At 47.7% G+C, this 17,923-nt stretch overlaps 1 protein-coding gene across 7 annotated transcripts in view; it reads left to right on the top strand.

The window, feature by feature from the left end:
* The first annotated feature begins 12,693 nt into the window (after positions 1-12,693).
* MATN2 (matrilin 2) overlaps positions 12,694-17,923 on the top strand; it is a 136,366-nt gene continuing 131,136 nt past the window's right edge. For 3 of the 7 annotated variants that reach the window (XM_045454117.1, XM_045454114.1, XM_045454111.1), the window contains exon 1: positions 12,694-12,918. The gene's annotated coding sequence lies outside the window, so the exon portion shown is untranslated. The remainder of the gene's footprint in view (positions 12,919-17,923) is intronic. The other 4 variants (XM_045454115.1, XM_045454112.1, XM_045454110.1 and 1 more) reach the window with 2 other exon arrangements.

The following is a 17,923-nucleotide window of genomic DNA, read 5'->3' as shown; positions in this document are numbered from 1 at the left end:
TTGGTATATCTCGTGAGTGTTCTTTATAAACTCACCCTGAGAAATGCTGTTCCTGGAAGCTTTGTGTCCAGAAGACTCACACTAAGTTAATCATATTAAGAGGTGTTAGGAATGGAAAAAGGCCTCTTGGCAGTTTCACTGACCCTCGAAGGCACGTGGCATGTCATGGTGGTTTGCGTGTTCCTCCCTGTGATTTTCCAGCTCTTTGTCTAATGGTGGTGGTATGAAAAATGGCACACATGGGCAGGCAGAGAGAAGTGCTGATTTTGAGAGTCTGTGTAGGAGCCTCAGAGCGGATCTTGTTTGCGTGACCCTCAGTCCACACCATAGAGTATCTCTTTGCTCTGAGCATCCACGATGGGGCTGGCCATGCGGCCTTTGCTGCCTCACAGCATCACCCAGGCTGCGCGAAAGCTGCCTCCATAGTTACCTCTGCAGGGTAATGAATCGTCCTCCCAACTCCGCTGTGGGGAGGTTGTGATGTTTGGACCCCACAGAGGGGCGCCTGGGTGGCTCAGTCAGTTAAGCATTTGACTCATGGGTTTTGGCTCAGGTCATGATCTCACGGTTCGTGAGATTGAACCCTGCGTTGGGCTGTGCACTGACAGCTTGGAGCCTGTTTGGGATTCTCCGTCTCCCTCTCTCTGCCCCTACCCTGCACTCTCTCTCTCTCAAAATAAACTTTGAAAAATAAAAATAAAATGACTCTAAAGAGCAGATTCCGTGACCCAGCAATTCACTGTGTCTTTATCTTATCGCCAGTCTAGTTAAATACTTTTCTTAAATGTATTTTAAATCCAACTTTTGGGGTCCCTGGGTGGCTCAGTCGGTTGAGCATCTGACTTTGGCTCAGGTCATGGTCTCGTGGTTCATAAGTTTGGGCCCTGCGTCGGGCTAGGATTCTCTCTCTCCCTCTCTCTGCCCCTTGCTTTCTCACTCTCAAAAATAAACATTTAAAAAAATAAAAAAAAGATCCAGCGTTAATATCTGCCCTCTTTCTCCTCTGTTTTGCTGTCTGCAGTCATTACCTCCGCGGTTCCCGTGCCTGTACGCCTCTTAGTCACTAAACTGATGAGAGCGCCTCTGTCTTTTTCATCTCGACCACCCTCCCCGGCTCTTTATTCCCAGGTCTTGAATGTTCAGCTCAGCATCAGGTGTGCAAATGGACCCACCAAGAGGCAGCCCATGTAGAGAGTTTTGAGTCAGTTTTCTGGGCCAGAGGGAACGGGGCACTTAACACCTTTCAGCTTAGATGTGGTCTGTCAGCCCTACAAACTGAGCTTTCATTGAACAAGCTGGTCAGATTTCCAGAATGCCCAGCCATATGGAAGAGTTTTAAGACCCAACAGACTTGCCCACCCCTTCCTGTCCCTTCTTCCAACACAAACATCATACGCAGCATCTCCTCCCCAAATCTGGTGTCCTTGTCCCTGCCCTCCACCCTGTCTTGTCTCCTGAGAATGCAAGAAACTTTACCCCTCCCATCCTTTTTGCCCCACCCATTTTTTCTTTTTTAATTATTCGTCTTTCTGGCCCTAAATATTTTTAGTTTGACTGCTCACCCAAACCACACCTCATTTCATTTGTCTTTCCTCTTCACTCTCAGTTTGTTAATCAGCAATACTTCTTAGTAATGATCTCAGTAGACCATCTTTATGGACTGTAACCATTAAAGTTGTTGTCCCCGTAGAGGGATGTGTCGTTTTTGAAATATTCATCATTCAAGGGGAAAAAAAAAATCCTGCTGTGCAAACTGAGCTTTTGTGATAAAGGAAAACTAATGAGACTGTGAAAACATTTCCCTTTTAAAAAAAAAAAAAAAAAAAAAGTCTGTGAGTTTTTGCAGCCTGTCTGGAAACGGACTTAAATATCATTAAATAATACGGCTGCTGGTCATGTAGACAGTCTCTAATGTTCTGGAGGGGAGAGAGCAGTGTCTTTGCCAAGGTATCAAAAAGAGTCCTGCAGAAACACTGCCAGCATAAAGTACAAGCTAGGCCACTGTAGCACTCCCCACCTTCACATCTAACGTGCACCAAACAGTGTGCCTGTAGCTGTGTAAAATGGGTTTTTTGGCAGCTCAGACACATGTACTAAAAGGGAAGGAAAAAGGAGGCATTGCAAGGATGTCTCCACACCCATGGAATTCACTTAAAAGTGTCTCTGCTCACTGGCCAAGTTTTCTGCCAAATGACTCTGGACTATGGAAGCCAGCCAGACCTGTGATCTGCCCAGAAGCCCACGCATGCCTTTTGCTGACTGGAGTACCCAGACATCAGAAGAGAGAAGCTGCCGTTGGCCAACCCAGAAAAAATTACATCAAGGCAAGAGCCTTAGCACTATCCACCCATCAATGTGATCCCAATTAGCAGGAACAGCTGCTGCTTCAGGATGAGGAGTTGGGCTCAAAACGGTGTAATGGACTCCAGTTTGGTTTGTTTTATCCCGTCTAAAACTTACACATGCTTTTTAAAAAGTCACTTACGGTACACACACGGTTTTTGTGTATTAAGTAAGCTTATTATGGGAACCTCTTTAACTCAGCAAATGCAAGCGTAACATCTATTCCTTGCCGTGTGCCAGGACGTCCAAGGGCATTGCTGCAACAGAGCAAAGAGAGCTGGGAAGAGAACTGTGTGAGCCCGGGGAGATTGGGCGTGATTAGCCAGCATTGAAGGTTTGAGCCACATTTCTCTCAGGAAAGGTTCAGATTGAATGGGTCTTCATCTTGCCTGCTACTCACTGCTCCCACCTCCGATGCTGTGAAGTCTCAACTCCCACTCCGCCTGCTCAGACCTGAAGAAGTCCTAAGTTCCCAGATTCTGGGATCCTAGATTTGGGACATCCAGCTGCTTCCCTGTGTGGTGTCCACCTGAAGAAGACAAGGGAACAATGGCTCTGCCCTCTGGGCCACCAGCAACAGTACAAAGGACCCTGTGTCCTGTGTGGCGGAGATGCCCCTCTGACCCGGTGTGGTGGCCTTTGTGTGATGTCACTTTTCACCCGATACTCATTTTGGCTAAAGGAATGTGTTTGTAATGATGCTTTGCCATTAATATACTTTCACAGGATGTTCCTTTAGTTCTTTTTAACTTCAGGCTTTTTAAAATTATGTAGATCTTCTGGGGGCGCCTGGATGGCTCAGTGGGTTAAAAGTGATCGGCTCTTGATATCGGCTCAGGTCATGACCTCGCTGTCATGAGATTGAGCCCCATGTCAGGCTCCGAGCGCTGAGTGTACAGCCTGCTTGGGATTCTCTCTCTCCCTCTCTTTCTGCCCCTCCCCTGCTAACACACACACACTCATGCTCTCTCAAAATAAATAAACATTTTAAAAAATGACACTTTTCTACATAGAGCTCCCTTCCATAGCAGCTCTGACCCTGCTTTTATCAATGCTCAGTCTTCTCTATCTTGATGACTTATTTCATATTCACTGTGCCCCAAGTGGAAAACTGGCCTCCATTTCCTCAGATCTGCGCCTGTTGACTCGTGTGTCAGCTAGTGGCCTCCCCATTCCAGTCTTCCTTCCCTCCTTGAGATGTAGGTCCTCTGCTTTGTCCCTCTTTGTTTCCTCATATCCGATCAGTCTCCAGCCCTGTGGCTTCTATCTTTTGATCAGGTGGAATGACATTTACCATTTACTGAGCCCTTCCTATGTGCCAGCCAGTCTGCTAAGCACTTTACGTATCCTAACTCTTCATCTCTTTTGTACGGATGTGGAAATGAGACTTTTCTTTTAAAGGAAAAGGACTGGGGCACTGGGTGGCCCAGTCGGTTAAGCATCCGACTTCAGCTCAGGTCATGATCTCGCAGTTCATGGGTTCTAGCTCCACGTCGGGCTCTGCTGACAGCGCAGAGCCTGGAGCCTGCTTCGGATTCTGTGTCTTCCTTTTTTTTATTTCTGCCCCTGCCCCTGCTCATGCTCTGTTTTTCTCTGTCTCTCAAAAATAAATGTTACAAAATAAAGGAAAACTGATCCCAGGTTAGTGTTAGCGGCAGAGACAGGATTTAAGTGCCAGTTGAGTCCATGTATGTGGGTGCTGTGTACCTTTGAGACCTCTAGAAGCTCAGAATTCTGTAATACCTTTCACTTACAACAGTTGATTTCCACAAACTGAAATGAATACGTCCCAAGAAGGAAAGCACATCATGCAAAGCCATGTGAACGCTGTAAACTTGGGTGGATCTTTTAACCTTGAGGTTTGCATTACACAAGGAAAGCTGTCAATTTCCTATTTAGTTAGGCTGGAAGATGTTCTGCAAATATCAGCTTTTAATTCTTATTTTAAAGAATGTATTCAGGCAGGAAGAAAGATCAAATGCGGTGGGCCTTTCAGAGTGGATAATTGTCTTAAGTGAGCAATTGCTTTCGAGGAAATTAGGCACCATTTTATTTTATTTTTTTATTTTTTTTTCAACGTTTATTTATTTTTGGGACAGAGAGAGACAGAGCATGAACGGGGGAGGGGCAGAGAGAGAGGGAGACACAGAATCGGAAACAGGCTCCAGGCTCTGAGCCATCAGCCCAGAGCCCGACGTGGGGCTCGAACTCACGGACCGCGAGATCGTGACCTGGCTGAAGTCGGACGCTTAACCGACTGCGCCACCCAGGTGCCCCTAGGCACCATTTTAAACTGCACAGATTTATCCTCGTTGAGGAAAATATGCATATTAAGATTTCAGGCATCGTAACTCAGACTAGTATGTAAGTAAAACAGTGCTGTAATTGGTTTGTACTATCTTGGAGGAATAGTTGGAGGCCTTGAGACTCACCTTCCTTCCCTGCCACTGCCCCAGGAAGCTTGTGTCCGTGTGTCTATGTTCACGCCTATCGAAGGAGACAGAAGAGAGCCGTCCTTTCCCTTGGGGCTGTAGGCTTTCTTCTGCCCTGTGAAGTCAATGCACTCTATCACCTGCATCCCTGAGAGCCTTCTTCCTTAGACATCTCTATAGTGAATCCAGGTATGATTTGGGCACCGGGGAACATTGTAAACTTGTGGGCTTTTAAAAAAGTAACGTAAGTAATGTATTGTAAGGAAAAAAAAGAAGCCAATAATTCAGTAATTTGGATTCAATAATTTGGATCTCACCTTGCAAATCACTTCCTTTTGGAAGCCTTTATGACCCACTGGTCTGGAAGGTATTATTCTGTAGCATATCCAGTGACCCAGTCAAGGCACATCTTACACTCCATGGTTCCTGGCGCTTTTCTTGTCTGTAATCCTCCAGTATATAGGAAGCTCATAGAGAGTTTGTGTCTGTCCTCCTTAGTGTTCTGTCTTCACTGCCTGGCACTTGTCTGGCAGATAGAAGGAACAAGTAGCTGTTAGAACAAGAATAAGATAAGCATACCAGAGAGGTGAAAACCACCTGTAATCCCACCCATGGCGATTGTGGCAAATTCTGAAGAACAACTCAGTGGGGCTGAAGCATCACACAGATCAATTCTCACAGAGGAGCCCATTGGGAAAAAATCATTCCTATCGACTGTGCAAGGAGAGAGACAGTCACTCCTCCAGAAAACCCTACCAACATGCCAGCTGCTGTAATGTGTAATTTTGGGGGGTGGGCATCCTGACTTCTAGAAAAAGGGTTGTAAAGGTGATAGGTAAAAAACAGCAACACAGTAATAAAAGGATTGATTTCTGAAGAAAGATTAAAGAGCAGCTAAGATGAGAGGCTAGCTAATCCTCTGCTTCAATTTGAAATCCAAAGAAAAATGGCATTCTTAGCTCGTACTATTCTTGTGATCAAGTTCCTTTTATGTGAGCTTAATTCACTAGGGCTGTGAATGAAAAGTGAAATTACTAGATGTGTCTGCCCCTCGGAACTTTCTTGTCCCTTCCCGGTAGATCAGTGTACTGTTAAAGCACTCAGTGACCAAATCTGAGGCCCCACAGAATTTTGACGCCTTGGGTATAGGGGGCAGAATTCTGAACAGCCACCGTGACCCCAAAGGGCAGTTGTGCTCGCCCACTTCTGGGGCACTTTAGATTTAAAAAGGCCCCGGAAAGACTGTGTGATGAAGCATGTTTGCCTTTCATCCTTTACAAGAACATCACAAGACTCTGATAGTAAAGCCGCGTGAATTTCCCTGTGGCAGGGACCACAGACACTAGTACAGAGGTCCCACCAGCAGGAGTCCTACAGTGTAGAACAATAACCAGAGAATAATCAGAAAAGGTATGGGAACGCACAGGCAAGGACGGTGAAGAGGGGCAAGAAGCCGTTCCTGCCTACGTGTGAGAGACCTGGTTCCAGAAAAAGCGTTCAAAACAGAGTGCAGAGGAGGAAACGGAGCAGTCTGGTTCACAAAGAGACCAACATGTTTGCATGAGGACTCAGAATTTAAATGTACCCTCTGGGTGGCTCAGTCGGTTGAGCACTTGACTCAGGGTTTCGGCTCAGGTCATGATCTCGCGGTTTGTGGGTTCAAGCCCCGCTGTTTGCGGGGCCTGCTTGGGATTCTCTCTCTCTTGCTCTCTCTCTGCCCTTCCCCAGCTCATTCTCCCTCTCTCTTAAAAACAAAAACACAAAAACTCTTTAAAATGTGCCCTCTTCCCATAAACCAAAACTTTATTAATATGTAATTCACATGCCATACAATTCACCAATCTAACGTCTGCAACTTGGGGTGCCTGGGTATCTCAGTTGGTTGCGCTTCTGACTTCAGCTCAGGTCATGATCTCATGGTTTGGGGTTCGAGCCCTCTGTTGGGCTCACTGCTGTCAGCCTGTCAGCACACAGCCCACTTGGGATCCTCTGGCCCCCTCTCTCTGCCCCTCCCCTGCTTATAAATAAAAAAAAAAATTAAAAAATGTTTTAAATAAAGTCTGCAATATAATGGTGGTTAATATTATTCAGAGGTGTACAACTTTCTTCACAATCAATTTTAGAACATTTTCATTGCCCCGAAAAGAAACTCTACCCCCAGAAAAGGTCACTCTCTGTCTCCATCCCCAACCTCCCCAGCTCAAGGCGACCACTAACTATGAACATTCGTGTGTAAGATTTCGTGTGGCAGAAGTTCAGTGATTGTATTCTGCTGCTGTGTGACTTCGGTTTGGTACTTTCTTATATTTTCTCTTTGCTGAAGTTCTCACTGTGTTCATCCAGCCTTCTCCCAGGCTTGGTGAGCATGTTTATGACCATTACTTTGAACTCTTTGAATCAGGTAAATTACTTATTTCTGTTTCGTTAAGGTTTCTTCCTGAAGTTGTATCTTGTTCTTACGTTTGGAACACATTCCTGTTTCCTCATTGTGCTTGACTCTTGTGTTTGTTTTTGTGTATTAGATGAACCGGCCACCTCTCTAACTTGAAGGAGTGGTCTTGTGTAGATGAAACTTATTGTTGAAACTTGCCCTAGCTTTTGGTTGTCTCTTGAACCTTTGTGATTGTCTAAGCAGCCTGATTTGTTCTTGATGGGTCCCAGTTGGTGAGCGAATGCCAAGACCTGTGTGTTCCCGAGGGAGGGACCTCCGTCAGCACCTAGTTTCAGGTTGATTGGGAGCTGGTCCCTCAGGCAGCAGCTTTTAAGGTATGCAAATATATACAGACTTACAAGACCACAACTGTAAATCCTACTGGCCTCCAGACCAGGTGATCTGGAGGCGCCCTCTTGGTGACATTGCAAAAACTGGGGTTCCAGACAAGTGTATAAACTGTTTGCTGGATGGTACTACCAAGCCGTAGTGAGGCCAAGGGAGAGTGCATATATGGCATCCCCCAAGCCCACATTGCTTGGGAGCACTTCCATATAGCCTCTGGATGTGTAGTAAACCTGAAGCCTGTCCCTTGGAGCAGTTCCAGGACAAGTAAATAGGCCTTTTTCAGAGGAAGAATGGGGTGTGTTTCAGTCTGCTGTCTGTGCAGTGCCCTGGGAGCGGTTGCCTGCCAGGAACCATCTCTCCCATTGTTTCATGGCAGGGCCAGGGGAACGGGGTGGGTGCAGGAGCCGGTGCTGGCCCACAGGTTTTGGTACAACCGCTGGCCAGTCTTTCTTATTGCAGTCATTCTAGTGGGTGCGAAGTGATGTCTTGTGGCTTTGATTTGCATTTCTCTAATGGCAAACTATGTTGAGCATCTCCTCACTTGCATATTGACCATTTGAATATCTTCTTTGCAGAAATGTTTGTTCAGAAACTTTGATCATTTATTAACTGGGCTGCATTTTTATTATTAATTGTAAGAATTCTTTACATATTCTAGATACAAATCTCTTATCAGTCGATGATTTGTGAAAGGTTTTCTCCATTCAGTGGGTTGTCTTTTCTTCATGGTGTCCGTTGAAGCACAAAAGCTTTTGATTTCTATGAATTCCAATTTATCTATGTTTCTGTGTCATTTGTGCTTTTGGAGTCCTGTGGTCAGTGATTACAACTCACTGAAAGTTCAGATGATGTTAGCAGTTTTTAGTAATAAAATCTTTTTAAGTTAAGGCATGTACATTTTTTAGACATAGTGCTTTGCACACTTAATAGACTCTGGTATAGTGTGAACGTAATTTTTTACATGCACTGGGAAACCAAAACATTCACTTGACTCACTTTATTGTGATACTTGCTTTATTGGGGTGATCTGGAATCGAACCCACATATTTCTGAGGTATGCCTGTCATTGATTTTCAGAAATGGTTCTGACCTACTGTTCTGCCCCCAAGCGTAGGCTGGAGCTGAAGGTGAAACAGTGCTGGTCAGCGCTGTCTCATTTGGCCTGGCCAGGGACGCTGAGCGGTCTTAGACATTTTGCTCTAACTAAAATTAAAGACATTTTCAACTCTTTAAAACTTTGGTTATTGCATCCTCTTCTGAACTTCTTTTTGTTCACATGTAGTACAACATGCAGCCAGTAATGTTCTGGAGCTTTCTGTGCTTGGGAATTGCTTTGTCAGTTCTCGTTTTAAATGCATCGAGACATTTCCCATTGCTTCTTTTCAGAGACTGCTCTCCCAACAAAATTGTTCTCTGTACTGCATTGCCTCTTATTTTTCTCCATCATGTGATTTATTGTGGCTGTCAGCAGTGTGTCTGTTGCCTTATTCTTTCCACTGGACTGTCTGTAGTGTTTCCCCTCCTGTCGAACCCCAGTTCTAACCGTGCCTCAGTTATTTTCTTCAGCAAGAGAGAACATGGAAAAGTCCTGGTTTCTGATATTTTTGTTGTATTTGTCACTCTTGAATCGCCATTTTTGAGCCCTGCCAGCATCCTGGAGGGTTTTGTAGGATAGATACACACAGCCATTGCTCAAGTATCTTGTAATCTGATTCAACACCGGGCGGCCAGTGTAGACATAGACTTATTAATGGCATTGACAGAAGGTAGGTAGTTGAGTGTCACAGGGATGAGGCTGTTGGCTTCTAACAGCAGACCACTTTGTGCCAATTCCTAGGTTTAGGGATGAAAGAGGCAGCAGTCTGTGTTGCTGAGTGATGCTTTCGCGCCTAGGGGTCCATCCTCCACTCAAAAGGGGAGACTAGTCTCCAGTGTTTTAGCCTTGCCAATATCCAAGAAAACAAGTCAGATTTCAACTCACTCTTGCCTAGCCATTAAAACTCCTCACTCCATGCTATAATCTCATTTTTGATAGGTAGCCTCATCAACCCGATTTTACAGACATTACAAGGCTCTAAACTCCAGGTTAAAGCCATAGAAGCCCAGTCCCTTCCACTGCATGGCATAGGGCAATATCAGGAAACAAGCAGAATGCCAGGTTCAAGTTCAAGATCACATGAAAACATTTGAGTCCTCTTTGAAATGTGTGTTGTTTTCTTAAATAAAATTTTGACTTGCTATAGTTGTTTTTTTTTTTTTCCTTTTCAGTTTCATCTTATTTTTCCAAGGTGGGATAGTATGTCTTTTTAGAAATCATTTCACCTGGGACAACAGTACCTTCAGCCAGCCTGTCCTCAAGGAAGATCCTCTGGACATGGAACTGGTGGTCCGTGTTGACGGGGCATCCAGAAGGAAGCACTGCCCGGGGCTGGAGTTCAAACCCAGCCCCTGCCTCGCAATGCTCCCCTTTTAACCCCCCATCCCAACCAATTGGCAGCTGGCCCAAAGAGGCAATGTCTCCTCTCCCAGATGAGACATCCTGCCCTTCTCCTTGATGAGAGAATGGGGAGCTCCAACAGTTTACATGGGACTCAAACGTCATCAACCACCTTGAGAGACACAGTGTAAGTGAGGTAACACTGCAGTTTTACATTTCTCCTCACCCATTCGGTACAAGATTAATTTTAGGCTATGGGTCTGTGAACCAACCTGTCTGCTCTTTGGTTTCTGGTCCCCTTCCATTTAATAGTCCCATTTCAATCTGCCCTCTAGGAAGCAAAACAAAACAAAACAGTAAGTTTTAATGTTTACAAGGAACAAATGAATTCATATGTCAAAAGTCTATATGTGAGGTTAGTCATGATCGTGAGGTCTGGGTCAAACAACACCCCTCCCCACCTCAATCCTTACTCCACAATAGACCACATGTGCAGAGAGAAGTGATTTGAACCTGATACAGCTTCCAGGTATAAGGAGTTTAAAGTTATCCATTACAACTAACTCTTTAAAAAAATTTTTTTTAACGTTTATTCGTTTTTAAGAGGCAGAAAGAAACAGAGCATGAGTGGGGGAAGTGCAGAGAGAGGAAGACAGAATTTGAAACAGGCTCCAGGCTCTGAGCTGCCAGTACAGAGCCCAACGCGGGGTACGAAACCACAGACCACCGAAGTCAGACTCTTAACCAACTGAGCCACCCAGGCACCCCGATTCCAACTGGCTCTTGAACTTTCAGATACTATATGCCCTCATTCTGTCCACTTGTACGACTGCCGTGTGAGAACTGAAAATCTTAACCTCACACTTCTGAATAAGATTCTCTGTACACTAAGCTGGTAGCAAGGCCTCTGGCAGAAAAGGCAAATTTGGGCTTTCCCCCAAAGCCTCTATTGTTATCAACTTGCATTCACCTCCAAGGTAACTGGGAAATAAAGGCATTGTTTTTTTCTGACTTGATATTTCAGGATGTTGAGCTCACTTTTGCTTCATTTTTTCTGGCAGACCTGAAGATCATTCCACAAGGTAGAACAACTCATTGGCCTGTTTGACTTGGCCCCAGGAGTGCTTCATACAGAGATTTCCTATGTGGAAGAATTCTGATAGAACTCCCTGGAGAAAACACCCATTTGAGTTGGCATATACTAGAGTCCCTGGAATCAGTTACTTAGTTACAATCCCTTAAAATTTGGAGGGATTTTGGAATTGCTGTTGTTTTCTTGGTAAATTACTGGATCATACTGGTGTCTTGGAATAAGGCAACACATTTTAAATGCAATTTTCCATAAACTGCAACTCAACTTCCCCAGCTCCTAGGGGATTTTCACTGGCCCAGACTCACGAAGAATTTTCTTCTGTGGGATCCAAGACTTAAGAGACCAAACATTTCCTGAAGACTTTCCTCTGACCTCTACCTACCTCCTCCCAAAGACATACAAAGAAACGATTTCTTATCTGTGCAGGCATCCAGGAGTGCCCAGTGGGCCTAAGGTGCAGGATAGGGGAATAGGGAACACGAATCCAGGATTCTTTCTCTGCATTATGGCACCACGGAGTTGCCTGATAGCTTGAATATGTTAACCCCTTGCTTTATGACTGGAATTTTTACTTGCCACTCCTGGAGCTTTTTGAAGGAATTGATTTTGTACATGGTGTTCATTAATATTCTGGAAACCAACTCTATCATAAAATAGGAGCGATGGTTTAGGAGTAAAGGCAGCCAAGATCACTTAAATTGTCAGACTCTGGCACCTCCAAAGGTTTTGAAACTCGTTAGTTCTGCTGCCTCTGCTCCACAGCTTGTTAAAACCTGACCTGGGTGTGTTGGGTTAGTGGTTTGGGGATAGAAATTTTGGATCCATTATTAGGAGATGTGCTGGTGGGCACTCCCACTCACCCCTGCTGGTGGGCATGTAGCCTGTGGAGTGGCATACCAGGCCCTTTCCCTGCCACTGACCAATCCAGAGCCTCCAAAGTTCTGCAGGGACCTGGAAGGTCATGTTCTCCCACTTCACAAAGTTGCAAACGTCTTCGCCCATAATTGCAAAAGTCTTGTTTGAACTAGACTTTCTCTGCTCCTCCGGGGTAGGATCTTTGTTCCTCTCTGTCCTGGCGTCCTTACTGCCCTCTCCACCCCCGGGCCTGGTCTGGCCCCTGGCCAGTGGACGCTCTGTTAATATGAACTGGCACTGGTGGGGTGTTCCGGGCACTGCCAAGGCAGGTCCTGGCACTTGTCACCAATTATCCCAATTCTCACCATCTTTTCTTCATCCCCGTCATCGGTGGACGCCTCTTGGAGATCATGACCCCAAGTTCAGGATACGGTCCCCTTGCCATGCCTGCCTTCCCTCGGGAGATGCTCTCCCCCAACCCCACCCCGCCAAGCCCCTTCAAAGGGTGCGGTCCAGACCCCTGGAGTCCGAATCCCATCTGGGCTTGCGGAGGCACCGAGCGGAGCCGGGTGGCAGCGAGCAGGGCGTCCGGCCAGGGTGCCCAGCGCCAGGGCTGCCTGCAGGGTGGGGCCGCGCTCGCGGCCGCTCCCTGTCCGCGCCTTCCCCATCCCCAAAGACGACACCCCTCCTTCCGCCCGGCCCGCTCCCCACCCTCGCCGCGGCGCCGCCTCCCGCCGCCCTCCCGCGCTGGCCCCGAGCCTCGCAGGCAGCCAGCGAGCGAGGGGAGCGCTCTGGGATGGGACTTGGAGCAAGCGGCGAAGGAGGAGACAGCGGCCGCGGCTCCTGCTTCTTCCGCGGCTCCCACGAGCGACCCCCGAGGAGAACCGCGCCTCTCCGAGCGGCGAGGGGGCCGACGCTGAAGACCCGGGGGGCTGCGCCCGTCTCGCTGCCCAGGCGTCCGAGGCGGCAGCGGTTGCAGGTGAGCGGGGCGCGCTTTCGCCTGGGCTCTGCACGGCCCCGCCGCCCCGAGGCGCAGACACGCCGACCGCAGACCGCCGAGCCGCAGAGCTCGGGCGCACGCGGGTGCTGCCCCCAGGCCTGCGCGCCCGCCTCGCCCCGGGCCCCTGCGGCTCCGCGCGGCCCCTCTGGCCAGGCGCCCCCTCCGGCCCGGGGCCCGTCGCCCCGACCCCGCTGGGCGGGCGCGAGCGGAGGGCGGCGCTGCCCGGACCCCCGGCGCGGGGAGAAGTCCGGCCACCTCGGCCGGGCGAGCGGGACGCGCTCCCCGCGCGGGGCGCACCGCGCGGCCGCCGGACCGCAGTGCCCCGTGGGGGCGCTGTCAGCCGCCGCGGGGACTCCGGACTTGGGCTCCAGCGACCCGGGGAAAGGGAGACTTGTTGAGCGGGCATCGGTGTGGTTCGTGTAATACTGGCAGGCCAGATGCAGTCGGATTCCTCCCCTCGGTCGGCTGGTATTTTAATGCCCTTCATCTGGATTTTGTTCTTGGTCCTCCCTCTTGTGTCTCTCCATTGTGGAGAAAGGAGGGAAAGGGGAGGGCATTTTGTGGTAGTTGCTAGAAACCCCGAGGACAATTTAGGGAGGGGGGACCCTCTCTCTTTAAGGTCTCCAGGGCTGGATGCGCAGGAAGGAACCTCCTCGGGAACAGACCCTCACCCTGAACTAACCCAATTGACAAAGTTCCAAATTGTCAGAAAGCAGGGAGCCGGGATGCTTCTGCACCAAGTGCATTGAACCTGCCTTCCAGGAGATGAGAGGCTGTAGGGCTGACGACCAAGGGCATGGAGTCTGGGATTAGCCTGCCTAAATTCACACTATGGCTGTGAAGCTCACAGGTTAGTAACCTTAGACTTACCCAGCTACGCTATGCCTCAGTTTCCTCATCTGTCTAATGGGGATGATAATACCTACAGGGCTGTGAGGATTAAAGTCCTTAGAACAGTTCCAGGCACAACCTAAAGTGAGTTTCACCACCTCTCTTTCCAGAAAAAGCAAGCCGTTCCTATGACCAGTCACCTCCTCCTCAACTCAGGAAGATAGCCTCTCCACAGATACATGAAGGTGGCAGATAATCCACATGTATTTAACTGGAGTTTTCCATTCAGGAGTCACTCCTACATAGTTCTCCCTGCCTTTCCAAGGGACAGGTTCATAAAACCATGTCAAGGTCCTAAAATGGGCTTATGGCCTGCCCCAAACAGTCCAGCATGGCTCAATAACCCCCCAAGGGCTTCTGAGCACAGCAGGGTGATTGATGTTCTCAAGGATGACCCTCAGACCTGAGTTCCTTGCTGTGGTAATGGCGTCTCCATCCACTGGGCTGCCCGAGCCAGGAAAATCAGCCCAGTCCTCAGCATCTCCTTCTCTGTTTTCTCCTAGATCTGCTCAGTCACCAGGTCCTATGAATTCCCTCTTGGCCCCTGAAGCTTGGTCCCTTAGAATCCCCTGTTGAGAATGCGGGTATCTGTGGCTCTTCACTACCTGTCCAAACTTTTATTCCTGACGGTAGGATTCAGCCCCAGGGCCCCCAGTTGCCAGGACTCTTATAAACCAGAGCTCCAGGGTTCCTTGCTCCTAGCATCCAGGCCCAGGCAAGCCGGAGCCACTGTGGCCTGGGCTCACGCGCTGGGGGTGCCATAGCAGGATCCACCTCTGAGATCTCCTGAGCTGGTTGTCATGCCCTAAGCTCTTACCAGCAAACACCATGTATCTCTCTGTTCCGCAAGAGGTATTGGAGTGAAGCCCAAGATTTACAGAAAAGGAAATGGATGATTGAGCCTTGAAAAATCCAAAAGAAATAAGAGGGTCTTTGGAGGTTCTAGAAGGAAATCCCACAGTTTCCTAGAAACAGCTCTGGCTGGTGCCTAAGAGAAGGCAAGGGATGAGGCAGAGGTGTGTCTGGAGAAAGAGGCAGAGACAGGCTCAGGCCTCAGGAAAAGCAGACCGAAGAGGGTGTGATGGATGTAAACGCCGGCGGGCACCGGTGTTGGGCGTGCGGCTGGGCAGGCAGTGACAGAGGACATGCTAAGACTCGGGGATGAGTGGTTGGGTTTAAGACCAGTCAAGGGGGTGAGGGAGCCTCTGGTGCTTTCCCCAGGACTCGCTGTCCTCTGGCCTGCAGCACCCGTGTTCAAGAGAGCCCTTACCTGGGACTCCCCACCTTTAGGGAAGCTCAGGAGGGCTGCCCTGTTTAGCATTCATTTGAGAATAGGTCAGGAGGGTCAGGGGAAGAGGGAGGCTGAAGCCCCATACAGAGCGGAGCCTGTCATCACTGTTGCTAGTAAATAGTGCCAGACAGGCCTTTCCAAGGAACCAGTTGCCACTTGGAGCTCCAGACTGTGAGGTCATCTTTGAAGCCTGCCATGTGGCTCGGCAGACAGCCACCACTGCCTTACCTGGCAGGACCCTGAGACTCAGGACTCAGGACTCGGGACTCTCAGGACTCAGAGGGAAAGGCAGGGCTGGGCTTGATTCCGGAGGTCTCAGCTGTTGTCAGAAATGGGTTGTCGTGACGATGACAGTGATGACAGGTAGTGTGGTACAACCCACAGCACACCGATCTTGGCACCTGAAGAAGCTGAGTTCCAGTCTCAGCCCCATGTGTGTGTTTGTATATGTGTTGGGGCGGGGGGGGGGGGTGAGGAGAGGGAGCTGCTTGGAGTCGTTGAGGTTGGCACTGTAACACAGAGCCGGGTCATGGGGCTTTGAGTACCACAAAGCAGGGAGGCAGCACAATTATTTTTTCATGAATGTGTAACCAGCGTTCTGCTTAATCAGTAGAACGTTTTCAGCACTCCAGAACCCCCCCGCATGCCTCCTTCTGTGCACTGACGCCTATCCTGATTCCTATGATATAGATTAGTTTTGTCCTTTTTGAATTCTATCTTGTTCAATATTATGTTTGTAAATTTACTATGTTAATGCATGAAGTGGGAATTCAGTCTTTTCTCTTGCTGTGTAATATCCACACTCCGCCACAGTGTGTCTGTTCTACTGTTAAGGGCCATTCGCGTTCTTTCCATTCACAGTTCCTTTTGAAAGGGAGTGACCACCTACCCATGTGTCAGTTGTCATAAACTCAATCCAACCAGCAAAGAGACATTGTATGAGGTTATGGGACTGGATGAAGGGTTAATGAGAGAGAGAAAGAGAGAGAGAAAGAGAGTGTGTGTGTGTGTGTGTGTGTGTGTGTGTACTGGTGGGGTAGGTGGGGGGAGTAGTTGAGCTTAGCATTTACAACATAGGGCCAGATAACAGGGCTTTGAATGCTAAGCTAAGAAATCTAGATTTTATCCTATTGGTATGTGGAAATCTCAGGCAGTTTTTTAGCAAGAGCATGATAAGCATGATATTGTGTTGGGAAGATTGAATTCAGCAGTGGCGCTAGATGGATTCAATAGGAGAGGCTTGGAAACAGTTTGTTAATTAGGAGTATGATCAATTCCAAGTTACAGAAAAAACGGAAATAACAGTGGCTTAAAGGAGGAAGTTTATTTCTGTCTTGCGTTCTAGAAGCCTGGAGGCGGTGAGTTCAAAGTGAGAGTAAAGTCAGGGACCCACACTCCTGCGCTTCGTTATTTTCACCATGCAGACGGCTTCCATTTCCGTGGTGGGTCAGGGTTCAAAATGAGTGTAGGTATCTAGCCGGGATGTTCTCATTCCAGCCAGCAGGAAGGAAAAAGGAAAGGAGGTCATTCCCTCATCCCTCCTTAAGGAGTCTTTTCAGAAGTTGTACGTACCATATCCACTGGAATCCACTGGCCAGCAGGCAGTCACGTAGGCAAGAAGCAAGGACTAGGAGCTGTGGTCTTTGTTCCAGCCCATCACGTGTCCAGTTAAAAGTGGGGTTTCTATTACTAAGGAAGGAGAGGAAGGAAGATACTGGGGGACAATTGGCAGTGTCTGCCAAGACCTTTGTGGTCTCTCTGATGGGAGTAAGGTCTGCGACCTTGGTATGGACTGGAGAGGGAAGAAGACATGAGGGACATCACTGAGAAAAAATGGCAGGACTTGGTGCTTGAGTGCATGAAAGGGAAAAAAGATATGGAAGGAATATATATATATATATATATATATATATATATATATATATATATGACCATATATACCATAAGATGAAGAGAGTTCCCCCCCCAAAAAATGATTCCTTGCTTAAAAATGTTTATTTTTGAGGGGGGAGGGGTAGCGAGAGAGGGGGGACAGAGGATCTGAAGCAGGCTCCACGCTGACAGCAGAGAGCCTGATGTGGGGCTCAAACCCATGAGTCGTGAGATCATGACCTGAGCTGAAGTTGGACGCTCAACCGATTGAGCCACCCAGGCACCCCCCAAAAATTATTCCTCAGAAAAGAAGAACTTGCCCTATATTTGAGTCCTTGCAAAGTGTCTCAAAGTATAAGGAATCTATCAAATATTTTGAACAAACCGTTGTTTGGGTTTGTTCAAAATGTCTTCAGTCAGTGTGCTGATTTGGGTTCATGTAGAAGTCAATTGACCAAAACAATAAAAAAAGCAACTCAGATTTTGTAATTATTCTTGAGAGCACAATTTCACAATTGCAAGGATTGGATGATGCTGGATATAATTCTTTAAACAGCAACACAATGAATGAGCAAGTTGCAAAGATGGTGAATTTATGCCTCTGGAACGTACACGGTCCTCACGGTATATGAGTGGGAATTGCTGGCCTGAGGTAAAACTTCCAGTGACAGCATCCTATATGGATTTGGAAAGTGCTGGATCTCAGACAACTTAGACACAAGTGAAGATGTCAGAAGACTCAAAAAGTATCTTTAGTGATGACAAAATATTGATGTTAGGCAAGCATTTGAAAACATTGTCTTAGGAAACAAGACAAAACATTGTTCTATGAAACATTTTTTAATGTTTTATTTTTATTTTTGAGAAAGAGAGAGAGAGAGAGACAGAGCAGGGGAGGGGCAGAGGGAGAGGGAGACACAGAATCCGAAG

Source organism: Leopardus geoffroyi, chromosome C3 (assembly GCF_018350155.1).
Source record: "Leopardus geoffroyi isolate Oge1 chromosome C3, O.geoffroyi_Oge1_pat1.0, whole genome shotgun sequence".
NCBI lineage: Eukaryota > Metazoa > Chordata > Mammalia > Carnivora > Felidae > Leopardus > Leopardus geoffroyi.
The sequence above is the reverse complement of the archived record's forward strand: the minus strand, read 5'-3'. Positions and strand labels throughout refer to the sequence as shown.